Here is a 26,902-nt window from a genome sequence, read left to right on the forward strand (position 1 = left end):
AACTTGAGCAAAGCAATTGCTTGTCGGCTGTTGCTTCTTGATGAGTAATACTATTTGAATATTATTACGGCTGATTAAATTTGCATTGCTAATAGGGACCATGCCATATGCCTCACACACCTGTAGAGTGCAGCGCCTAGTTTTGAAAGGTTATTAGCTTTTATGTTCTGGCAAGAAAGAATGTATGAGAAACCTGCTGGCAAATGGTGATGTACAGGAATGCATTAGGTTTTGTGCTGCCTCTCTTGTTTCCAATCTTGCAAAGTGGGTGCACTCTGCTTGTTTAGCCATAAAGAAAAGCAGTACTTGTGGCACCTTAGAGACTAACAAATTTATTAGAGCATAAGCTTTCGTGAGCTACAGCTCACTTCATCGGATGCATTTGGTGGAAAAAACAGAGGAGAGATTTATATACACACACAGAGAACATGAAACAATGGGTTTATCATACACACTTGAGCTGTAGCTCACGAAAGCTTATGCTCTAATAAATTTGTTAGTCTCTAAGGTGCCACAAGTACTCCTTTTCTTTTTGCGAATACAGACTAACACGGCTGCTACTCTGAAAACTGTAAGGAGAGTGATCACTTAAGATAAGCCATCGCCAGCGGGGGGGGGGGGGAGGAGGAAAACCTTTCATGGTGACAAGCAAGGTAGGCTAATTCCAGCAGTTAACAAGAATATCAGAGGAACAGTGGGGGGTGGGGTGGGGGGGGAGAAATAACATGGGGAAATAGTTTTACTTTGTGTAAAGACTCATCCATTCCCAGTCTCTAGTCAAGCCTAAGTTAATTGTATCCAGTTTGCAAATTAATTCCAATTCAGCAGTCTCTCGTCCTTCAGGATAGGTTGTAGATCCTTGATGATGCATTGGAGAGGTTTTAGTTGGGTTACCCAGAAGTCACCTACTACAGGACAGGCCCAACAAAGAAAATAACAGAACGCCACTAACCATCACCTTCAGCCCCCAACTAAAACCTCTCCAACGCATCAACCTATCCTGAAGGACGACCCATCACTCTCACAGATCTTGGGAGACAGGCCAGTCCTTGCTTACAGACAGCCCCCCAGTCTGAAGCAAATACTCACCAGCAACCACACACCACACAACAGAACCACTAACCCAGGAACCTATCCTTGCAACAAAGCCCGTTGCCAACTCTGTCCACATATCTATTCAGGGGATACCATCATAGGGCCTAATCACATCAGCCACACTATCAGAGCCTCGTTCACCTGCGCATCTACCAATGTGATATATGCCATCATGTGCCAGCAATGCCCCTCTGCCATGTACATTGGCCAAACTGGACAGTCTCTACGTAAAAGAATGAATGGACACAAATCAGACGTCAAGAATTATAACATTCAAAAACCAGTTGGAGAACACTTCAATCTCTCTGGTCACTCGATTACAGACCTAAGAGTGGCTATCCTTCAACAAAAAAGCTTCAAAAACAGACTCCAACGAGAGACTGCTGAATTGGAATTAATTTGCAAACTGGATACAATTAACTTAGGCTTGACTAGAGACTGGGAATGGATGAGTCATTACACAAAGTAAAACTATTTCCCCATGTTTCAGAGTAGCAGCCGTGTTAGTCTGTATTCGCAAAAAGAAAAGGAGTACTTGTGGCACCTTAGAGACTAACAAATTTATTAGAGCATAAGCTTTTGTGAGCATCCGATGAAGTGAGCTGTAGCTCACGAAAGCTTATGCTCTAATAAATTTGTTAGTCTCTAAGGTGCCACAAGTACTCCTTTTCTATTTCCCCATGTTATTTCTCCCCCTCACCTCACCCCCCACTGTTCCTCTGATATTCTTGTTAACTGCTGGAATTAGCCTACCTTGCATGTCACCATGAAAGGTTTTCCTCGTTTCCCACCCCTGCTGCTGGTGATGGCTTATCTTAAGTGATCACTCTCCTTACAGTGTGTATGATAAACCCATTGTTTCATGTTCTCTGTGTGTGTATATAAATCTCTCCTCTGTTTTTTCCACCAAATGCATCCGATGAAGTGAGCTGTAGCTCATGAAAGCTTATGCTCTAATAAATTTGTTAGTCTCTAAGGTGCCACAAGTACTGCTTTTCTTTTTGCGAATACAGACTAACACGGCAGCTACTCTGAAACCTGTTTAGCCATAGAAGACCTGGAACACACAAACTGCTTGCCAAGACAATTGCAGCATCAGGGGAAAGAGGAAACCTTGTGTTGGTGCAGGACAATACAGCTTAACACACGCACTGGCATTGCAGTTGCTGGTAAAGCAGCCCAAAGCCTCATGGGGGCGGGGGGGAAAGAAAGAGAATTATGTCTCTGCCTCCACTGAAAGCTTTAAAAAAAAAATCTAATTGCTGTTCTCTAGATGGCTTCTTCTGAATTCTAAATGATTTGGGGCGGGGGCGGGGAACTTGACAATGGGAAAAATAAAACCCTGATTTAAGAGTTTTGTCATCACTAGGGATTGCTGAAATGACTTGCTTCTCCTTTAGGTTACATTCCAAAAATTAAACTGATTCCTCCCCCGCACATATGTTAGCGTGCAGGGATTTTAGCCTGATTAAAATCGTTTAAAAATTAATGGCACAAGACAAGTCCCTCCTGATTCTAAAGAGTACAACAACTACATGTCTCCTCTGGTATTTAAATCTACTTACCTGTAATTAATGATAGACTTCTTACACACTGGCTTTCCTTCAGGGCATTTTAAACAATTGTAAGGGGACTGTTGCCCCTTACTAACATTCAGTGGGGGTGTTTTAGTTGCTAGCTCCCAATACTAAAAGGGGGATCGATGGGAAATCAGGACCCTAAGACTGACAGTCCCCAGGAACAATGGGGAGAGGCCAATGCTTCAGGTCACCCTGAATGACAGGGTGGGCAGGCTAATCAGGGAATCAGGAGACCAGGGAGGTCCTGTCCTCTGTGTGAGCTGGAATTACCTGGGTCAGACAGAGTGGGGCTGAGCTAAGGAGAAAGCAGGGGCGCAAGCTGAGCTGGGGAGCAGAGCTGTGTCAGATCCAGAGAGAGCAGACCCTGTCCTGGAAGCAGAGCTGCAGCCCCAAAGCCAGAGGCACAGCCCATAGAGAGCAGACTTGCCCTGGGAGCAGAGCTGCAACAACCAGAGCCAGAGGGGCCAGAGAAGCAGCCCAGGGAGCTGGAGGCAGAGCAACAGCTGTGCTGAAGCAGAGTGGAGCTGGAGCTAAGACAGAGTGGAGCAGGAGCTGGAGCTGGGGCTGGAGCAGCCCGGGGCCGGGTGTCGTGAGCAGCTGGGGAGAGTGAGGGGGGACCCTAGGCAGTGGGCCCAGCACAGGGAGATGCCTCAGCCAGGAGGCTCTGCAGGCCAGACTCAGAGAGGGATTGGTAACCCCGATAATGCGGGAGCAATGCGGGGGAAGAAGGGCCCTGCCACTGAGAGCGTGTGGCCACCACCAGACTCAAGTGTCCAACCCACAGCATCCCTGCAGCACAGCCAGGGCGTGAGAAGAAGGCCTGGGACTTACAAGGAGCAGACTGTGAACTGCCCTGACATTCCAGAGACACTGTTTGTGATGTTCCCTGCCACAGAGCAGGTCGATGTGTTTGCTTTAACCTTTCCCATTTTTCCTTATTCTTTTTAAAATTAATTGTTAAATAACTTGCATTTGCTTTAAATTGTATGTAATGATCAGTGGGTCAGAGAAGCGCCCAGTGCAGAGAGAGCACCCCAGAGTGGGGACACCCTCGCCCCTGTCCTAGGTGACCACAGCAGGATTGGGCATCGAGACCCCCCAGGAATCCTGGGCCCAGCCTTGTTGGAGTTACAAGGACTTTGCTAGACAGGAGAGTGGAAGGGCAGTCCTCAAGAGCAGGGAGGCCTCTGGGTAAAGAAAGTGAGAGTGAGAATTCAGATCCTTTCACTAGCCCACTTCACTGGGATAGTGCAAAAGCCAGGAAAGTTCCCCACAATAGCGGGACTATTCCCCCGCTTACACAATGCCAACTGTGGGCTTTCCCAACCTGTTCTAAAACAAAGCTCACAATCTGGGCACACTTCAAAACTCACCCTCTTTCTGGGATGTGGCTTTATTAACAGAGAAACAAACAGTATGTTAAGAAAATTCAGCTCAAGCCTTCTCCAGACTTGCATCTCATCTCTCTCAAATTCCACTCCCACCTCTCTGATATCCAAAGAAGCTAATGACCCACATTCGGTAGGTAAGCCCATTAACACTTTCCTTGGAAGGGTCAATACCTGAAAACAGAGTGGTGGGGTTTCAGGCAAACCATGCCAGTCTATTACTATATGTGAGACACATTTGCAGCCGTGGAGGATCGTTGGTTGGCAATTGAAAAGATTTCAACCAGGAGAGTCCATAAAGGCTAACTTGATGTGCCGTGAAAAGAAACCTAGACCAACCAAAGTTGTAAATACTGCCACTACCAAGAACTAATCAAACACTATGGAAACAGAATATGTGAATAGTCGTTCAACTTCCAAAGCCTTATCTGTTTCAAAATGCTCATAGAGCCTATGCTAAGGGGAGTTAGGCACCAAAATACCTTTGAGGATCTGGGCCTAAACCCACATACTCAGAGCACTCATGGTAAAATTAGCCATATATAGATATTAAAGTATTTGTTACCTGCTTTTACTAGCTTCCAAATAACTTCACTGTTAAGCAGGGGGCATCTTCCCACAGAAGGATAATAAATAGCCAGCACTTCTACAGGATGTAAAAGCGTAACGTACAACAGGTGCCTAAGGCTCATTATTGTGGGAGACCCAGAGTCAGAAGGGAGTCTAAGGTTGTGAAAACATAACTAACTAATAGAATGAAAAAGAAGAATGACCTTTTGCAGTTTACAAGCAAAAGCGACCACTTTCTATGAGACATCTAGGCACCTTAAACATAGCGATGGGCAGGGTCATAAACCACAAGAACATTGTTTCTTCGTATAGGTTTTCTTTACCCTTCCCTGGCATCTGTTCCTTCCTAGACAAGAAGCTAGTAACACAGGGACATGAAAACTGCCAAGTAATCAAAAGAGGGATAATGAACACCCTTGGGTAGAGCAGCATGTTACTAATATAAACCAATCAGACCTATATTAAAACAAACCAGGGGGTAATGAAACATATGCAAAGATTTAAAAATTAATTTCTCACAAAATATTAGAGATGCCTCACTGGTTTGGTGTTGACATTGCCATGTACTGGCACATCTCATTAGAGAATGTTCCTAGTAATAAGTATGCAGTGTAGCTGTAGCCATGCCAGTCCTGGGATATTAGAGAGACAAGGTAGGTGAGGTAATATCTTCTATTGGACCAACTTCTGTTGGTATAAGCATAGCCTAATACAAATTAAACACTTTCTTGTCACTGTAGATAATCAACCCAGAGGTAGCAGGAAGGTCAATAGAAGAATTCTTCTATTGACTTAGTGTGGTCTATATCAGTGGTTAAGTTGGATTAACAGTCTCTTGGGTTGAAGATTTTTCAAGCTCCTCTAAGAGACGTAGCTATGCCGATGTAACTTTTCAGCGTAGACCGGCCCTTAAAAAACTTTCCTCCCGCTCCCAAAAAACAACCATCAGACACTGCCAGGTTGGGATATGTTTGGGTTATTTATTTTTCTGCAGATGACATGTTTTGAGTAAAAAGAACATCCAAAGATTTCACAATTCAGGGATGAAGGGCGGAGGTAGTTGAAAAAGATTTAAGGGAGATTTAGCTGTGTGTTTCTGATCAATTTATGACAGGAGTCTACTGGCTTAAACCCATCTTAAAATTTGCAGAAGTAGAGCCTGGTCCACCACTTCCCAGAAGTCAACAGCTAGACTCCTCATTGACTGCAACAGACATAGGGTTGAACCTTGAAAATATTATGTTGCAGTCTGTCCCTGCTACTTACATTGAGAGGTACCATGGGGCTGGATCCTGTACCAATTAAGGGAGGGATTTACAAAATGCTTATGTGAATTGGATCAATTGGACTTGTGTTCCTAAGTTGCCTAGAGACTTTTGAAAAATCCGCCATAAATGAATGGGAAGATTGCAGTTGACTTAAGTGGGCGCAGGACTAAATGCAAGTACTACTCACTATGAGTAATAGTAATAAGAATCAGGCTCTTTGTTTTCAGAGTCGCTAAAGATATGATTCCACCTCTCTAACTCCTGATGAGCAGTTGCAACTTACTCGCTGATTAGTCCCATTGATTTTAGTGGGATTCCATGTACTACTCTGGGAGACTAATGGTGGCAGAACAGGGCCTTCATACTTTTGCACAGCCCTGACCTTCATGCTGCAAAAGCTATCTAGCACTTTACGTTCGTGTAAACATCCTTGTTTCCTTCTCCAACTCCTGCAGTGTGTAACTGATGCAGATTCCCATTCACAAGACAAAAAATGAATAAGAAAGGGTTTCTCACTCTAGCAATTAACACACCATCTGAATCAATGTAGGTTTACACAGTGCTCATTGCATATGGTGCTCCACAGCCATGAACAGTAGCAGAATGAAGGATGAAGGCACAGGAAGCAAATACCAACCTAAATGCATCCGATGAAGTGAGCTGTAGCTCACGAAAGCTTATGCTCAAATAAATTTGTTAGTCTCTAAGGTGCCACAAGTCCTCCTTTTCTTTTTGCAAATACAGACTAACACGGCTGCTACTCTGCAACCTAAAGAGATTGTTACATTTATGTGTCATTAAAAGAAAAGGAGGACTTGTGGCACCTTAGAGACTAACAAATTTATTAGAGCATAAGCTTTCGTGAGCTACTGTTCTTTTTGCGGATACAGACTAACATGGATGCTACTCTGAAACCTGCCATTATGTGTCATTGGCACTGTTCACCTGACACTTCCTCTGGGTCTGGTGGCAGACTGAGGCATTTATAAATTCTCTTTCAATACAATGGACACATGATAGGATATGAGACAGTATTACCAGTATGGATGAAAGACCAATCTCTGCCTGGATTTATGGGATGCAGAGTGCAGGGGGGATGGGAGAAAGTAAACAGCCTTTCTTCCCCCTTGCACAGCCCATTAGCCCCCTGCAAAATTCAAGTTCCTGAGGAGGGCCAAAGGAGGCAGGGAGGGAGAGGGTGGAGCCATGGCCATTCCACTATGGGCTGCCCGGCAGAGCTGGCTGGGTATGTAGGATGGTGTGGGGGATGAGACTGTGCGGCACCCCGTACAGGGGTATAGCAGCATGCACCCTCCCCATGTGCACCACGCCTTCTACCACAATGCTTCCCGGTGATCCCCTTCTGTGGCAGTATGACACCAAAATGCCACCCTAACATTGCCTTACCCTCGTGAATCCCCCAATGGAAGCCAGCTCACTGCCTTAGGGGGCTTAACTGCTGAACCCCCCCCGTGAGAAAGAGGGTGACATTTACAACTCTCTGCACTGTCGAGTGAAATTCAGGTTGCTCTTGCTGTGCCTTCTGTCATGGTTGCCCTTGTATCTAGCTTTGCCATAAGGCTAAGAGAAGCTAATGAAACCTACTTAAAATCTTAATGACACCCTCATCTCTTTCCCCAACCTTAGGAAACTGTAATGTCAGCTCTTCTCATCTCTACTGTACAGTAAGCTCAAGGGCATGTAGCGTTTCATCATGTAAATCCTGGCCCCCTCCATGCTAAATTAGGAAGGCCCTTGGATGTTCTATTTAAATTTAATTTATAAACAAGAAACGCAAAGTTTCTGAAAAGAGCATGTCAGTAAATTAGCATAAATTTTTGTAGCCTTGTCAAGGATTAGCAGTTTTAATCAATTTCAAGCTTGAATTAGGAATTAGAAAGTAGAGCTGATATATTAATAACATATGTTCAATATGTGCCCTTAATTTGCTTGAATTTAAGGGGGCGGTAGGAATGTTTATGCACACTGTAGAAAGTGCTGAGTAGGTAAAACAAAAATGAGCTTACTGGTATAATAAACCTAATAGGACGTTTGGGATAAAGCCCTGTTTTCCTCCTGGTTTCCACATCAGTCTTTCAGTGCACCCTGATTGTGCTCTCATTAACTTGGGTGTACAATACAAGTAATTCCACTTACATCTCTGGAGTAACACAGGTGTAAAGCTGTGCCAGTGAGCACAGAAATCAGGCCTTGGGGTTGCTGTAGCATATGCAGTCTGGTGACAATGTGCAGATATGCAGTTCAACTTTTAACTTTAAAACAGTCCTAGCGATTACTGTGAGCCTCCTTTATAATCCCATCAATTAATTTCACATGATAATGTGGGCTCCTGCCCCTCAAGAATGAGGACTCATCTGATATAATGAAACATAGGCGCTGACTCTGTGGGTGCTCCAGGGCTGGAACACCCACAGGGAAAAAAAACAGTGGGTGCCACCAGCCACCCACCGAGCAGCTGTTCAGTAGGTCCTGGGGGAAGGGGTGGCGTGGGGGCTGGAAGAGGCGGCACGAGGACAGGGCATGCTCGGGGGCGGAGTGGGGGTGGGAAGGGAAGAGGTAGAGCGAGCATGGGGCCTTGGGGAAGGGGTAGCATGGGGGCATGGCCACAGGGTGCAGTGAGGGTGGAGCACCCACCCAGAAAGAATAAAGTTGGTGTCTGTGTAGTGAAAAGTTTTAACCTAGGAGGAGACCAAGCACGTTTCTCAAGTGGAGGCTGGATTTCAGTCCTTGCTTTCATCCTGTAGTGAAACAGGGACCTCAGTTCTCCTCCTTTAAGACCAGAAGTCTCTTTTTTCACTACAAAGTGGAAAAACAAGAAGTAGTTTACAAGTATGTACCACAACCTCTTTGGGGGAAAGGTTACATTTAAACCGTTAATCATGACAATTAGTCTATTATATATAAACTTGTTATCTAGGGGTTTACATAAACAAACACATTATCGTCAATATTGAAAAGAGAACCACCAAACCAAAAATCCATCTTAACACAGAAATCCATATGTATGATACTGGCCTACAGAGATTACCCAATGCATTTCAAAGCAGAAAAATTCCCATGTGTAAATCCATTGAGAGAGAGGTGGGATGATCCAGTAGCTAGGGTCAAGGCTAAGACTTGAAAGTCCCGGCTTCAAGGCTCTGCTCTGCCACCACCTTCCTGTGTGACCTTGGACAAGTCACTTAGGCCTTGATCCTCAAAGGAATTGAGGCTCCGACCTTCTGTTTCCATTGAAATCAATGGAAGTTAGGAGCCTAAATACCTTTGAGGATCTTGCTCTCTGGGCATCGGTTCCCCACTGGTAAAATGGAGATACGAGTACTTCCCTAGCTCACAGGGGGTGCTATGAGGATAAATTAAAGATTGTAATATGCTCAGATATTAAGGAAAAGTGGGCCAGAGAAGTACCTTAGGTAGATAAAGACCTGATTCTACTTTGTCAGAAATAAAGGGCAGTGTCCATTAAAACTGTGAGAAGTAAGCAGTCTTTGGAGCTCAATGTCATCTTCAACCTCAGCAATTTGATCATCACGATTATATATAATAGATTGTTACAGAGGAGGGGTTCTCAAACTTTCTCCACTCAGGAACTCTGCACCAACCCTGATTTCTCCTTATGATCGACAATCTGGCAATGCTTTGCAGAAATTCACAGTACAAATCATTTTTTGCATTGAAGTCAGTAAGTAAATGCTTCCTTCCCTTCTAAATTAACTGGCCATTTTGCTGGAAAGGTAATTGATACTTTGGCATCTTCAAAATGTAAATGTATGTCTGAGTCTAGCGCTGAATAACCTTTATGTGAACTAGGAACTATCATACACATATACGAACAATTAAGATGCACGGTTAGGAGATACTTCTTGTGACAAACATGTCAATTTCCTACAATATCCTGGCTTAATGAATTATGTTGAAGGATTTTTGTATCACTGTATTAAAAACACAAATGCAAATCTTATGCATTATAATGGGATTGTATATAAATGTCTCCAGGGGGCAGATGTGACTAAAGTAACCACTGGGAAGCATTAAGAACTTTAAAGAACTATTTGAAACCATGGGCCAGACAAGAATGAACTTTAAAGTTAAGTGAGTTTCCCAAGAAATCTCTAGAGGAAGGTGTAAGCAAATGTACCCTCTTCTGGTTACGTAAGAACTCAGCCTTTTGAAGCGTCACCCTGCGGAGGAAACCTGATCACCTATTAAATGAGGACAAGATCAGAGACCCAAACTGTATAAAGGAGTGAGTCACAGGGGCTCTCATTCTGATCAAAAGGTGTTATGAACTTGTAACTACAGAAAATCCCCCATGAGGGGTTTGAAGAACTGACCACCTGCCAGAGTCCTTGTTGGAGTTGGGGGGTGATCTCTGGTAAGCTTATTAGCATGTGTGTAGTTTTTTATTGTTTTTAATGTTTTCACCATAAGAAAAAATGTGTTTGCATAGAAAGGGCTTGCATAGAATTACCTATGGGTAATTATGCTGTTTGTAGCCTCCGAGGAGAAGGCAAAGCAGACCAGCTGAGACAATCTGACTTGCTGGGGAATTCACAGTGTAGGCAGGGAACGGCACAGCCTGGAAATAACCCTGTCAGGAGGGAGAGAGATGCATGTCTCCACCCAAGAGAGGTGATGGCTGAGAAGCCATGATCCTAAAAGTGGGTGCCCTGTGGCACCACAGATGGGGAATAGAGATGCAGTTGCCCTGAACTGTGATACTTCTGATTTATGCTCTCCTTCTCATTTGTCCCTATGGACAGTAGAAAGCAAAGAATAGCCACAGTGCAGTGCACTCTGACCCATCCACTCCTTATCTCTCGCAGCCTCCATCCCACCCTGAGCATGCCCACTCTGTTAGCCTTACTCCCAGATTATAGCAAAGAGCCTTTATGCTAGTTTCACACCAGTTGGGAGACACTCTGCACATGGTACTGTCAAGGGGCTATTTCTATCCACTTTAAGGTCCCTTTATGCTGCCAGAGTGGCATTAAGTGTAAATAAGACACGTCATCACTTTCATATCTAAAATTGCCTGATTGGAATTAAATTTGCATGCATATGGCTTTGAACTTTTTTTGGTGGGGGGGGGCGGGGCAAAGCCTAGATTCATTTTTAAGCTTCACTCCCTGTTTGCAATGTACTCAGTCATGCAACACTACACACGTGGATTAGCAATAGAAACCTATTTCAGGCTATACACCACACAGTATTCCTGGCAGTCCCCTTAAACATGCACACAAGCCTGGCTCAAGCTTTTTGAACAACTGCCACTGTTGTCTCTATAGACACGATGTACCGTTTAAATGTATTGTATGGGCTGGATTGCGACTCAGACTACACCCTTCTGCAAGGGAGCAACAGTTCTTCCCATCACTGTGGTCTACTCAGACCTGTGGAGCATGTGCCCTGGAGACAGCAGGGATACCCTCCCCGCCAAAGTGGGTAGGAAGAGAGTAGAGAGGGAGGGTCAGAGAATGGGTCAAGTTTTGGCTCCAAGAAGCTCCCTTTCATTGGCCTGGGTAACTGAGCTAGCACAGGTAATAGCTTAGCACTGGAATAGACCAACAGTTAATGATCACAGCAGCAAGGATGGAATACTGACTCCGAGGTCTTTCTCCAGGCTACTCCTGGGGTGGTCCAGTGTATCCACCAGCCCTTGCCCACAATTGTGACTCAAGACACACTCTGCCCCAACGTCCATGTTGTCACACCAGGTGTCATACTGTGATTGTTGTCACACCGGGTGTCATTCTTCACTGTGAAAAAAGAAAATAAAGACACATTTGTGTTGTTGGTTCCTCTTACTCTCAGAATAGAATTCTAAAGAACAGATACACGTAAGGCTTTTAAGCTGATCTTTAATGTTTTAGGGAGAAAAATAATATGGCTTGTAGTCCTGGAGATCACCCATAAAGAATGCTTCTCCATAATGAGGCATCACTGATTTAATGAGGTTGAATAGGCTGGCACTTTTCATGCTTTTCTATCAGCACAAAATGTTCACCCTTTGATAAACTACCTTGATTATTTAATCTACTAATTATTTTTAACTCTCAAGATGTTCTATGGACTGTTTAAAAGCGGATGTTGTGATGTAGCATGGTGGTTCCATTAGAGTTCTCTAAACATCTGCCAGCCAACTATCCAAAGTTTGTCCACAGCTGTAATAATAAAGTATGATCAATATGCATTAAGTTCCTGTTTAAGCTCCCCTCCTCCTCCTCCAAGATTATCATAGATGAAATTTAGATAAGTCATCCACAGAGGACTCAACAAGAGCAGAACATCAAGGCTGTAAATCAGAATGTCTTGACGTAATGACCTCCTATCCTATGTCCATTTTCCGCTCTTATTACATTCATCATCGCAAAGAAGGTACAGGCAGTAGCAGCAAATTTAGCAAACTGAGAAAGGATATAAAGGAAAATTTAACTGGAATGTAAAAATATTTGAGAAAGAAAGTTCTATCTTTAGCCATAAGTAAGGAGTATGGCTCTCTACAGCTGGGAACTTGCATTCTTGGTTTTTATCCTGGCTTTGAAAGGAGTGGAGGTCGTTACCTGCTCTTGCAAAACCTGAATTTGTCTCTCCAGTATCTGTTGCTTTGGTTTGCATGCCAAATGGATTGCGGGAGTGCTACAGAGGACAGCTTGCTTAACTTACCAGATCAGTAGTCGGGGGTCACCAGTGTGGTTAGATGTTCGGCTGCATATGTGTATTCTCCCTGTGTACTGCCCCAGCTCTGTGCAGACAGCTGGCACAGCAGACATTGAGCGAACCGCCTAATGACCACAAGATCCGTTAAGGTACGAAGGCACCGGCCAGGTTTATTGTTGACAAAGCGCGGTAATAGCCCCTGGCAGACTCTACGAGGATACTAAGATATGTATGCCTGTGACAATGGACACAGTTCAGTGAATGGCAGGACTCTCCATTCCCCCATCAGCTGACCAAGACACACTCTCAGAGATACCTCTTTATACCCTGATACAAACAAGTTACATACTGCCCCTCTGACGTGGCTAGTTATTTTTACTTATCTCCTTGTACATGTTGGTTCAATTAAAACATCTCTATTCATCACACTGTCATCCTGACCTTATCTTTTAGGAGGGGTCAGTGTGTTCCTATTCTCCTTGGAGAATGTTTTTGTATCATCCTTGCTATCGGGATGTACTGGTACCACTCTTCTGGAATGTGTTTGCGTGAGTGCTCTGTGCCCTCTGTGAGCACTGCTTCAGAATGTGTGTGTCTGCAATATTAGCCCTGTTCTTGCCAGATGCTGTGAACTTGCAAGCAGGCAGAGCCTGACGTTTGCTCACAGCCTGACTTATGCTAACTTTGCTTTAGATCAGCAAAGCTTGCCCACGACTTTAGCTCAGGCCTCATATCAGGCCTCTGATAGAAGGGCTTATGTCTCAGGCTCTCTGCCTACTACACGTACCTATACTGCATCTTCCACCAAGGATCTTCTTTTAAATTGAACCACTGAATCTGAAACACTACCTCATAGCCCTAATCAAGAATGGGGCACCACAAATTTATCTTAAGCCTTGTGCTGGTATTTTTGTACCCTGTTCTTGACATATATGTTGATCATATAGCTCAGGACTCAGCTTTATGCTGGAAGCGGGGCATGGAGAACACTAGGGCAATGGTAGCAAATTCCTGACATCTGAGGCATTCCAAAAGTCATAAAATTGCTTTTCAGAAGTATTTGCGGAAGCTCAGGGCTAAGTCACCAGTGGCAAGGATGATTTAGCAGTGTTCAGACAGTTGGGGTGAATTCCAGCACAGCAATGCAACCACCTCCATCTCTCTTTCAGTTTGGTGGCAGAATTTTAACAAGGGGCTCCCAGGTGAGTCGCTTTTCAGCAATAGTGCAGGAGGCGTGAGCTCCGTGGGGCTTACTAGAGCCAGGATAGTGCATCGTTGCCAAGGGAGAACAATGGAGGGATGCTCACTGAGGCTCTTTAAAAGAAACAGCTTGACCTCTGCCTAGGCTGTGCTGTGCACTACACCCTTTGGAGAGCAGAGGTCCTAGCCAAAAGACCATGCGTCACTGCAGTTGTGGTGTACCAATGGGAATGGTATCTGGGCCTGGCTTTTAGCACAGAGAGCTGCCTCAAGCCCATCACGTGTTACTTGCCATAGCAAAGTTTAGTGGCCGCTCTTGCTGCATGTTAAGCCTTTACAGGAATGGTTTCAACGATTAAAATCAGCCAGATTGCTGCCTACAGTACTCTTTGTCCTCGCTCTGCCAGTACTGTTCAGACACTCTTTGGAAGACGGGCACTCAAAGCAGTTAAACTCCTTTCCTGGGACAAACGGGACAGCTCATTAGTCCCATTCATCGTGAACAGGCTTCGGAAAGACAACCACTAAAAGGAAAGACAAGAAGTTTTCCCCACCCATAAAGCTATACCATACATTCCTCTCTCCCAGTATAGAAACCCTCCCAAAAGTTAGCAAAACTTTAAAAAAAAATTTTAAACTAAAGACAAGATTATCTGAAACTGTATTTATGCTGTTTCAAATTAATCTAACTACACCTAGTGATGCTGGGATAAACCACTAATTCTGGGCTGGAATAGAGGGAGACAGTGGAATGCAAACCAGCATATAGGAAGGAAATTCTTTTCTATGTTTAAGAAGAGATTCATTTCTTTCCCCTCAGCTTTATTTTGTGTTTTGGAGACGTTGGAGGCATTCATAACAGAGTGGAAGCACGTCAACCAAAATAAAGGCATCAGCTTGTGTCATCCCTGACTGAGAAACAGTCATTAAAGCACGTTGAGTAGAAATTGTTATTCTGCTTTAGTTATATTTCCAGGACATGCTTTCAAAAAAGAACTAGGTAAGTTCATGGAGGATAGGTCCATCAATGGCTATTAGCCAGAATGGGCAAGGATAGTGTCTCTAACCTCGGTTTGCCAGAAGCTGGGAATGGGCGACAGAGGATGGATCACTTGATGATTACCTGTTCTGTTCATTCCCTCTAGGGCACCGGGCACTGGCCGCTGTCTGAAGACAGGATACTGGGCTAGATGGACCTTTGGTCTGACCCAGTAGGGCTGTTCTTGTGTTCTTCATTAACTTTATAACAGGCCACATCAGCTTTCAGTTCTTCAACGTTGTTACTACTGTTCCAAAAAGTAATCATGTTTCCTTCAAGAAGAGGCAGATTGGTGGGTATCTATTTTGATGGACATGATGATGCCTCTAACCTCAGGTTTCCAAGGTTATAGTTTGACAGTCATTAAAAAAGTTATTTCTTGCCTGACAAGTTTTTGATCATCACAGAAAAAAATCTTATTTTATAAAATAAATTGTTTTGAGCTACAATACCACAGTTGTTTTATTAGCAGACCTTTGTAGTAACCTTCTCTTGTGCAGTGGGTTGGATCTGGCAAGGACGTGCTGTTTCCATAATATGAGGGAAATTTATGGAATATTTCATAACTCGTAGGGAAAGATTTTTCTTTTCTAATACACTTAGTGCTGAATGACAGGTCGGGCACATCCAGGAAAACTTCTAGAGAGGAGAGTAGCGTGATGCATGCCAGAACATCGGGTTGGGTGCAGCCATCAGGCTCACTCCCGAGAAAAGGGTGCTGCATAGCTCTGCCACCCCAGAAAGACACCTGATGTAGAGTCACAGCTGATCCCTTCTGGTCCTTTGGGGGAAATAAGCTGCAACACCCCTTTACAGGAGGGCAGCTTTCAGCATGTTGCTGGGAAAGGACACTCTGCACTTCCCAGGGTTGGGCCCTAGTTTTCTGAGAGAGGTGAAGGAAGGGTCTCAGGACCTGAGCTCCAGGCTGATCAGGAACATCTACACTTGTATTTTTAGTCCCACAGGCGCAAACCCTGCGAGCCTGAGTCAGTTGACCAGGCTCTGAGACTTGCTGTGGCGGGTTGGATTGGATTTTTGCAGTGTAGATCTACCCAAAAGTCACAAAGGCCCATCAGGCACCTATAGTCAATGGTAGTTGAGTGTGTAACTCACATATGTTGAAGATCCCACCCCTAGATGGCCATCTTGGCATGGGTATAGCAGAGCAACTTTAGAGCAAGTTTATATTTATACAACTCCAGGTTTATTTAATCTAGGATTAATCTCAGAGATCAACATGTTTCTTATTCCTCTGCTCTTATTTTTCAGTCGATAGATTTCTATGGCCTATATCCAAGTGAAATCCATGGATCCTCTGTGCTTCCATATTAGTCACTGTTCTTTACCAACATCTCGAAGACAGACTTGTAGCAATTGCAGCACTTTATCATTATTAGAGAAAACACATATTGGACTGTATTAGAGCGAGGCAAACTACAGATCACCGGCTTTGTATTTCTACTTGTAGAGGACAAATACCGCCCTCTTTCAAGCAAGTACACACCTGAACTCATTTCTTTAATAAGCCAATTATAAGCTCAAAAGCTTTTCTCTCTCACCAACAGAAGTTGGTCCAATAAAAGATATTACCTCACTCACCTTGTTTCTTTAATAGGCAGCATTATATGTATTTTTGAATATAAAGTGGCTTAGGGGTATAGTTAACTCCCATCAAATGACATCATATGATGAGACAACTATATATTAAAGATTTTACATGTGGAAAATAACCATTGAAAAAGGGTACAACCATAGGGCCCAATCTTTCATTCCTGGCACACCCCAACTGCTCTTTGATTTCAATAAAGTCTTAATCAAGTAAAGTTTTCTTGTGGTCATTTGGGGTATGCAAGGAGTGCAGGAAAAATAAACCTCCAAAGCTACAACCAAATAAGGTTTATAGGAAAACACAAATGGGAATCCCATCAATACCTAATGAATGGAGATTTGACCCTTCAAACCTTTGCTCACTGGAAAACCCCTAATGGAGATTAGACTGAGTGAAGTCAATGGGTCAAGTTCGTAAATACACCTAAGTGATTTAGGGCATATACAAAGGGACTTAGGTGCCTAAGGGAATTTACAAAAGGATTTCAGTAGGCTAGAAGCCTAACTCCCACTGACTCCAGTGGGAATTAGGCCCCTAAGCACTTTTGTAAATTTCACTAGGTACCTATCTGCGTCTTTAGACACCCAAATACACCTTTGTAAATCTGGCCCTTTGCAGCTTACATCATTTGGTGCTTTTGAAAATGTTAACAATAATCCTTAACTGGAAAATGCCCTGCTTTAGCCAAATTGTAGATAGGTAGAATAAAAAACAAACATGACCTGTACCTTTAATGGTGAGCATGTTTTCATTACTGTGTCTGTAAACTCTTACAATACAGGTTTAAAATGGGAACAAATAGACCTTCAGAGACACTGGTTGTGTGCAGGAATTCTAAAACAACTTTAAATGCATTGCTTATTACAGGTTTCAGAGTAGCAGCAGTGTTAGTGTGTATTAGCAAAAAGAAAAGGAGTACTTGTGGCACCTTAGAGACTAACAAATGTATTTGAGCATAAGCTTCCGTGAGCTACAGCTCACTTCATTGGCTCACTTCATCATCCGATGAAGTGAGCTGTAGCTCACGAAAGCTTATGCTCAAATACATTTGTTAGTCTCTAACGTGCCACAAGTACTCCTTTTCTTTTTGCTTATTACAATCTCCCTTCTCTTTATGCTCCATTAAGATGCAATTTAGGCACCATTCCTACAAAGACTTATGCACGTGCTTAACTTCACACACAGTCCCATTGAATTTTATTCACAGTACATACAATTAAGCATGTGTGAGAGTCTGCAGGATCACGTCCTGAACATGGAGTGGATATTACTTAAGGTGTGCAATTACCAGGATCACCATTATACAGGTCAGCTTCTGCCAATAGTCTCTACACGGAGACCCTGCAATTTTCCTCAGTACTAACAGTAAATAATTTTGGACCCCTACTCCCAGGAGCAGTCCTTCCTCATGCAAGTAATCTTGCTGAACAGAACTACTCATCTGAATGGTGACGACTTGCTGAAGGTGATAGCATCTGTATTATTATTTGATTTATACAGTGCTCAAGTTGTGCTAGTCACTGCACAGCACTATCTCAGCCCTAAAGAATTTAAAATATGAACAGAGTTGGCACAACAAACATGCACACAATTCAAAGGAGGCAAGTAGGGGAAGGAAGGACAAGAGTTAAAACAATATGACTGTGGGGGTCTATTAGAAGTGTACGGGAGGGTTAGTTTCATGACATAGTTTTTGTTAATTTTATACATTTTTACATTTGGAGGCAGGCATTGAGGTTAAAAACGACAGATTTTCTGTACGCAAAAGATGCCATTGTAATAACGGCCACTGTACTTTGAAAATATAACTGATCTACGTAATTACTTTTGACGGTATTCATTTTCCCTCTTGCATTGTGATTTAGTCTTTCTCGGGAGAATGTATTCCACCTGGAGTCATAAAAATTCGGAATGACCCAAGGTAAGAACCTCTGCCAAGTATATTTATCCTTAAAGAAAGATAGATGAAATAAAGTAACTGAAATTAAATTAAATGGGATATTCTCGTCTTGGTGCATGAGAATTTATGAGGTGAACTCCCTCTGGAGTGCATAAAAATTACATGCATTAATTCTTGTGCATCAATAATCTGTTTCTAATTATTTTTTTAAACACTAGATTGATGGTTGCAAAATAAATTAGATTTTAGGCCCTGGCACAGCAAAGATTTATGTTTATGTTTAACTTTACACACTGAGTAATTCCTTTGAACCCAAGTTAAAACACATACATAAGTCTGAACTGGAAGACAGCCTCAATACTTCTGCAAATACTTGAGAGCATTTGTGATTTTACATGGGTGAGTAATTTATAAGTAGACCTGGGTGACATTTATTTTTATCAATAAAAGCCCCTGTATGCTGCTCCACTTGTGTCCTGAGGTAAAAGAACCTTTTCTGGCTTTGGGAGAATTCCTCCAGTGCCCCTGTGTAAATCAGTCTATGGATGGCTTGTGCAGAGCACCCCTTACAAACCTTGGCATAGAGGGTTTGCTAGAGGCTATGGAGACTAGAGCAGCTCTAGGTTGTGACTCATGGATGCTGTTGTAACTTACAGCCCAAATCTCCTGGTTCCAGGAGGCTAAACTACTAAATGACACTGCTTCATAGAATCATAGAATATCAGGGTTGGAAGGGACCCCAGAAGGTCATCTAGTCCAACCCCCTGCTCAAAGCAGGACCAAGTCCCAGTTAAATCATCCCAGCCAGGGCTTTGTCAAGCCTGACCTTAAAAACCTCTAAGGAAGGAGATTCTACCACCTCCCTAGGTAACGCATTCCAGTGTTTCACCACCCTCTTAGTGAAAAAGTTTTTCCTAATATCCAATCTAAACCTCCCCCATTGCAACTTGAGACCATTACTCCTCGTTCTGTCATCTGCTACCATTGAGAACAGTCTAGAGCCATCCTCTTTGAAACCCCCTTTCAGGTAGTTGAAAGCAGCTATCAAATCCCCCCTCATTCTTCTCTTCTGCAGACTAAACAATCCCAGCTCCCTCAGCCTCTCCTCATAAGTCATGTGCTCTAGACCCCTAATCATTTTTGTTGCCCTTCGTTGTACTCTTTCCAATTTATCCACATCCTTCCTGTAGTGTGGGGCCCAAAACTGGACACAGTACTCCAGATGAGGCCTCACCAGTGTCGAATAGAGGGGAACGATCACGTCCCTCGATCTGCTCGCTATGCCCCTACTTATACATCCCAAAATGCCATTGGCCTTCTTGGCAACAAGGGCACACTGCTGACTCATATCCAGCTTCTCGTCCACTGTCACCCCTAGGTCCTTTTCCGCAGAACTGCTGCCGAGCCATTCGGTCCCTAGTCTGTAGCGGTGCATTGGATTCTTCCATCCTAAGTGCAGGACCCTGCACTTATCCTTATTGAACCTCATTAGATTTCTTTTGGCCCAATCCTCCAATTTGTCTAGGTCCTTCTGTATCCTATCCCTCCCCTCCAGCGTATCTACCACTCCTCCCAGTTTAGTATCATCCGCAAATTTGCTGAGAGTGCAATCCACACCATCCTCCAGATCATTTATGAAGATATTGAACAAAACGGGCCCCAGGACCGACCCCTGGGGCACTCCACTTGACACCGGCTGCCAACTAGACATGGAGCCATTGATCACTACCCGTTGAGCCCGACAATCTAGCCAGCTTTCTACCCACCTTATAGTGCATTCATCCAGCCCATACTTCCTTAACTTGCTGACAAGAATGCTGTGGGAGACCGTGTCAAAAGCTTTGCTAAAGTCAAGAAACAATACATCCACTGCTTTCCCTTCATCCACAGAACCAGTAATCTCATCATAAAAGGCGATTAGATTAGTCAGGCATGACCTTCCCTTGGTGAATCCATGCTGACTGTTCCTGATCACTTTCCTCTCCTCTAAGTGCTTCAGGATTGATTCTTTGAGGACCTGCTCCATGATTTTTCCAGGGACTGAGGTGAGGCTGACCGGCCTGTAGTTCCCAGGATCCTCCTTCTTCCCTTTTTTAAAGATGGGCACTACATTAGCCTTTTTCCAGTCATCCGGGACTTCCCCCGTTCGCCACGAGTTTTCAAAGATAATGGCCAAGGGCTCTGCAATCACAGCCGCCAATTCCTTCAGCACTCTCGGATGCAATTCGTCCGGCCCCATGGACTTGTGCACGTCCAGCTTTTCTAAATAGTCCCTAACCACCTCTATCTCTACAGAGGGCTGGCCATCTCTTCCCCATTTTGTGTTGCCCAGCACAGCAGTCTGGGAGCTGACCTTGTTAGTGAAAACAGAAGCAAAAAAAGCATTGAGTACATTAGCTTTTTCCACATCCTCTGTCACTAGCTTGCCTCCCTCATTCAGTAAGGGGCCCACACTTTCCTTGGCTTTCTTCTTGTTGCCAACATACCTGAAGAAACCCTTCTTGTTACTCTTGACATCTCTTGCTAGCTGCAGCTCCAGGTGCGATTTGGCCCTCCTGATATCTTTCCTACATGCCCGAGCAATATTTTTATACTCTTCCCTGGTCATATGTCCAACCTTCCACTTCTTGTAAGCTTCTTTTTTATGTTTAAGATCCGCTAGGATTTCACCATTAAGCCAAGCTGGTCGCCTGCCATATTTACTATTCTTTCGACTCATCGGGATGGTTTGTCCCTGTAACCTCAACAGGGATTCCTTGAAATACAGCCAGCACTCCTGGACTCCCTTCCCTTTCATGTTAGTCCCCCAGGGGATCCTGGCCATCTGTTCCCTGAGGGAGTCAAAGTCTGCTTTCCTGAAGTCCAGGGTCCGTATCCTGCTGCTTACCTTTCTTCCCTGCGTCAGGATCCTGAACTCAACCAACTCATGGTCACTGCCTCCCAGATTCCCATCCACTTTTGCTTCCCCCACTAATTCTACCCGGTTTGTGAGCAGCAGGTCAAGAAAAGCGCTCCCCCTAGTCGGCTCCCCTAGCACTTGCACCAGGAAATTGTCCCCTACGCTTTCCAAAAACTTCCTGGATTGTCTATGCACCGCTGTATTGCTCTCCCAGCAGATATCAGGAAAATTAAAGTCACCCATGAGAATCAGGGCATGCGATCTAGTAGCTTCTGTGAGTTGCCGGAAGAAAGCCTCATCCACCTCATCCCCCTGGTCCGGTGGTCTATAGCTTCCTTTCACAATGAACGTTCTCTGGTTAGCAAGTGTGTCTTTAAAAAAAAAACAAACAACAACAAGCTTCAGCTTGCTGGAAAGAATTGAACACTGAGGTAAAAGCCCTGGATGCTCCACAAATTGTAACATGGCCCAAGTTTTTAGCTTCCAGTTCAATGGAGTTTAAAATGAGAAAGTTCCAGAATGTGGCAAGTGCATTTGGAGAATTTGAGGCCCCAATTCAGCAAAGCACTTAATGTCTTCTTATGGCTGAATCGGAGCTTTAGTTAATAACTTTAAAGATAAAGAACCAATTTTCTTCGACTTAGCTCATTTTGTAGACCTCATTTGAACTTAATCAAGCCAAGCTGCCGCTGCCTTGTAACTCACTGTATGAAAGGTTATATAACTTTCCAGCTAGGATTATATTATATATATATATATATTATTAAATGACAAATAACTTATGAGATAAAGAGAATCTCTTATTTTAAAGTTTTAAGAGCTGAAGGAAAGAACTAAGGTAGAGCTTTCAACCATACCTCTGCATTTTTGAGAGCTTGACTTTTCAACCTCAGCTAAGAGGGCAAATGCAATCCTTAGATGTATAATCAGGAGAATATTAAGTAATAGCGAAGCGGTATTACCTCTATACATGGCATTATGAGACCAAGACCGGAATGCTGTGTCTATTTCTGGTATCCACTCTTCAAAAGGCTGTTGAAAAACTAGAAAAGATTCAGAAAAGAGCTAGAAGAATGATTACACTACATTATAATGCCTCTAGAAAACATGCCTTATAGTGAGACTAAAAAAATTCAGCCTATTTAGTTTATCCAAAAGACAGTTAACAGGTGACTTGATCATGGTCCACAAGTACCTACACAGTGAAGAGATTTCTGATGATTAAAAAGGCATAAGGAAATCCAATATTGGAAACTGAAGCTAGACACATTACAACCAGAAATGATGCACAAATTTATAATACAGATGGTAATTAACTGTTGGAACCTACGTAAGGATGTGGTGGATTCTCTATATGATATGACATCGTGTGGAAGTTCACAGCTTATTGAAAACTTCAGGGATCTTGGAAGGGAGCTGAAGAAGAGGAAAGTCCAAGTTATCTTCTCGCAGAGCCTTCTGGTCCCATGAGAAGAAAAAGCAGAAAACTCCAGAGGTGAACCTTTGGCTACACAACTGGCATAAAGCTGAAGATTCTGGTTTTGTGAAACACTGGGCTATATTCCAGTGGGGGTGGTGGGACTGTACAAATGGAACAGCTTGTGTCTCACAGGTGAGGGGCCATTCTTCTTGGCTAGAGACTAGCTTGAGTAACCAGGAGTGCTTTAAACTAAAAACACAAGGGGAAAGAACTAAGGGTGCAAATGCAGTACAAACTCAAACTCAGGGTGTCATGAACAAATTGAACTGAGGTGGCAAAGAATGAAGAGAAGACATTTTCCCGTTGATTATACACAAATGCAAGGAGTCTGGGTAATAAGCAAGAGGAATCAGAAATTCTCATAGAGAAGAAATGTGATGCAACTGGAACCTGGTGAGATGAGTCCCACGATTGGAATGTTAAAATCACTGGTTACAACCTGTTAAGGATACTGTGGGTAAAACAGTGGGAGTGGCATTCTACATCAAAGCACCATTACCCACTTTATAGTTATTGATCATTCAGAACCACAGGATCTCGAATGCATATGGATCAATGTGCTAACTTTTTATTACCAGGTTTTTTTTCCATTTCATGAAAAATGTTGATAATCATTTGATGATTATTTTCATTTTTTTTTCCCCACACTCCACGCTACCTCCTTTCTCAATCACTGTGGACAACACCATCATCCTGCTGGCCACTCAGGCCCATAACCTGGGCATCGTCTTCAACTTGGACCTCCCTCTTGGTCATCACATCCAGGTTAGATCTAAATCTTGGAGGCCCTTTTTCTGCAGACCATCTCTGATATGGCCTTCCTTATCCATCCACACAACTAAAACTCTTGTCCGAGCCGTCAGTATCTTACATCTTGACTACTGCACTATCCTTCTTTCTGGCCTTGACAGATACCACCTTACCGTACTCATATCCATTCAGAATGCTGCTGCAAAGATCATTTTCCTAGCCCATCACTTGCATCATTCCACTCCTCTCTTTGCATCTCCCGCACTGGCACCCCCTTCTCTCACATCAAACATAAGCTTATAGTGAGACTAAAGAAACTTCACTTTCAAGGCCCTGTCCCCCACCCTGATTATCTTTCATTCACTATTGTGATGTGGACTCCCACCTCCAGTCTGCTCATGACATCAATTTCCATCGCCCACTTGATATATTTTCAAACCAGCATCTTTGTGCTTTCTTTCATGCTGCCCCTCACGCTTGGGAGGAGCTCCCTAGAAACACCCACAAAACACAATATTTTCCTTCAAAACCCTCCTTTGCCATGATAGCTACAAAAAAACTTAATGGTTAGGCTGCTGGTGTGGTAGGACCACTGCCTGTCATGCTGACCAATATTGTCTCATTGGTTTCTTTGTATTCCCCCATCTGTCTGAATTCATCTGTTGTCTCTGCTTTTATACTTCGTTGTAAGCTTTTGGGGGCAGGGAGCATCTTTTTGTTCTGTGTTTGTTCAGGGCCTACCACAATGAGATCCTGGTCAATGACTGGGTGTGATCAGTCATTCCAGAGCCTGAGCTGGGGAGTCATCTGAGATAATTACCTGCGAGTCCTACGATAGGCATATCCCAATTAACCATGGCCCAGCCACTCCACAAGCTAGGGTCTAACTAAGTATATAGGCTCCTAATGTAAGCAGCCACTCCAATCTGCTGACTGTCACTACCTGAGAGGAAGAATTCCCAGCTGCATAGTACTTCTAACAGACTGCACCAGCCTGTGCTTGCACCAGCTTCAGCCAGCCTCTCCCAGCTATCCTGATGCTGGGGCTCCTCCAGTAACTACATACACACATCATGAAAATAGCCTATTTCCTTACCATCTGAAATCATTCATATTGTCAGAACATTTTTCTAGCCATAAATTGGAAAGATTAAAGATAACATCTAATTTTCCAGCTACATCTGGAGGCTTAATCTTAGCATCTATAACAGCATCTTGACCCTTGTGAATTTTAATTCTTATAGACATGAGTGTGAACCCAATAACAATCATGTGCCCAACATTATCCAAATGGACAAGGACTAGTGGGCCTAACTGAAATCCTTATATAAGTAAATATAGCCTCCAGATTGTTAGATCTGCTCAGTATGTTCCCCCTTGAGGTTTCAGAAAACATCTCTAAAAGGATTGTCACAGCTTCCATTTGGCTTGACAAACAAGCCTCCAATCTCTAACATTGAAGTGCAGACTTCCTGAAGCATGGAAAGCCATGTGTCTTTCTGACCTTCATCTTTATTAGCAAGCTTATCTCATGGAGCCCTTAAGCAGATGGTTCTCTTCCTCCTCTCATGTCTATATAGGTTTGTGAATAACGCATGTCTGTTGTGTTCATTAGATCCACCACCCTGCCGGGAGATTCCTCTGCTAGTCAATAAAATCTTGTTTTAAATTCATCTCAAGAGCCTTTTTGTGTGGGGCCCCTGGGAAAAATCCTGAGTTGTTAGAATATGCAAAAACACTAGTTGATTCCATTCGGGAACTGCAAAGTGTCAGAGCTTGGGACAGTCTGCTCAGGCCATGTCTACACCATAGGGTCTAAAGCAGCTTTGGCACCATAGCTACACCGGCATAACCCTGTAGTATAGATGCAACCTATAGAGATGGAAAAGTTTTTTCCAGCACTGTAGGAACACCACCTCCCCAATTGACGGTAACTAGGTCAATGGAACCATACACTGGGTGTTAAGCTGGCATAGCTACAGCACTCAGGGGTGTGAACTTGTCACATGCCTGAGCAATGTAACAATGTTGACCTACATTTTAAGTATACCATGACTCACACAGGGGAACTTAATGTGTACGAGTAAGGCCAGCAGGATTTTGGTGCTGGTGAATCATCACAAGGCTTTGCCATTGACTCCATTCTACAACCCTACTCAAGGTGATTCAATGGGACTGCTCACATGAGTCAGTACTAATCAGCATGAGGAAGGACTATAAAATCAGGCCCATTGAGAGACAGGCTCAGGCTTCAAAACTCCTACTATTTTACTGGGATGGCAGATTTGCTCCAAACGCAGCCCTTAGGGACCTCAGTCCTGTCCTTTAAAAGCCCTGATCCCCACCACCAGCCCTGCCCCAGAATAACCAATCTTACTCCCATTAAAAATCAATAGGAACTTTGCTAACTAACCCAGTGGGAACAGGATCTGGACTTTAGAAAAGAGAGCGGGAAATAAGAGGTTTAGGAAAAGAAAAAGTCACATACCTCATTAAAATTTAGCTGAGTTTGGAAGAGAAAACTCAGTGACTCCATTTCTGCTCCACACTGGAGACATAGGGCCAAGGTCAGAAGAAGACAGGTCTAAAAAAAGAAATAAAGTGTTATTCAATAACTAATGTTGAACACACTTTGAAATTAAATAATTCTCCACTTGTAGGGAGACAGAGTTCAAAAATCATTGTGTCCTAACACATTTTTCTCTATAAAACCCACCCATTTTATTTACATTAGATACCAACTGACTCTAAAAATTGGTGCTCTGATACTTAGCTTCTCCCTTTCCCTCCAAACCCATTCATTCAAAATATTCATTCCTGATGCACAACAAACCTACTAATTCTTCCATTAAATAGCAGCACCCAGCATAAACTGGGATTCTCTCCAGCCGGCTAACTCTGTTTCTCTCCAGGCTTGAAAGAGTACGCTTTTCTTCTGGGCAGCACCTGTATAAACAATGTCCAGCTCTTTCCCCTACAACGATAAAGATCAAATTCAGGGTTATCATCGCAAAGAGATGTGAACTAAAGGGCACAATTTCAGCAGTGAGTGTGGTGGATGGATTAGCCAGCCAATTTCAATTAGTGCTAATAGTATTTATGTATCTATTCCTCTGAGGATTCTGCTGAAAATCTACACCAAACTGACATCACCTTTGGCTTTGTTTCTTAAATGTAGCCGAGAACACCCTGCTTTTATAGGCATACGCATTTAAAAGTGTGGTGTGTACAGACCACAGCCTGGGTTTTGGACGAGTGGCAGCTCCTCTGCGTCTGCAGAAGGTAAGCTTTCGTGTAGAAGCTCCTAACCCTTACAGTGGTGAAGCAAACCCTCTGGATGAAAACTGCTAGGGTCCTGTCTTCCTGTCTTCACATAAGGCTGACCTAACAGCTTTAGGAGAGGTGCAAATTAGGCCCACTTGTCTCGGTAGTGAGGGCTAAGT

The 26,902-nt window shown here is 43.5% G+C and overlaps 1 long non-coding RNA gene across 1 annotated transcript in view; it reads right to left on the minus strand.

Moving 5' to 3' along the window:
• Positions 1–5,603: 5,603 nt before the first annotated feature.
• LOC119861537 overlaps positions 5,604–26,902 on the minus strand; it is a 103,269-nt gene continuing 81,970 nt past the window's right edge. The window contains exons 5-11 of the long non-coding RNA XR_006274277.1: positions 26,293–26,433; positions 25,948–26,043; positions 22,560–22,645; positions 22,192–22,272; positions 12,589–12,707; positions 6,671–11,681; positions 5,604–6,538 (exon numbers count right to left, since the gene is read on the minus strand). This is a non-coding gene — a long non-coding RNA (uncharacterized LOC119861537). The remainder of the gene's footprint in view (positions 6,539–6,670; positions 11,682–12,588; positions 12,708–22,191; positions 22,273–22,559; positions 22,646–25,947; positions 26,044–26,292; positions 26,434–26,902) is intronic.

The sequence above is a fragment of the Dermochelys coriacea genome, chromosome 9 (assembly GCF_009764565.3).
Source record: "Dermochelys coriacea isolate rDerCor1 chromosome 9, rDerCor1.pri.v4, whole genome shotgun sequence".
Lineage (NCBI taxonomy): Eukaryota > Metazoa > Chordata > Testudines > Dermochelyidae > Dermochelys > Dermochelys coriacea.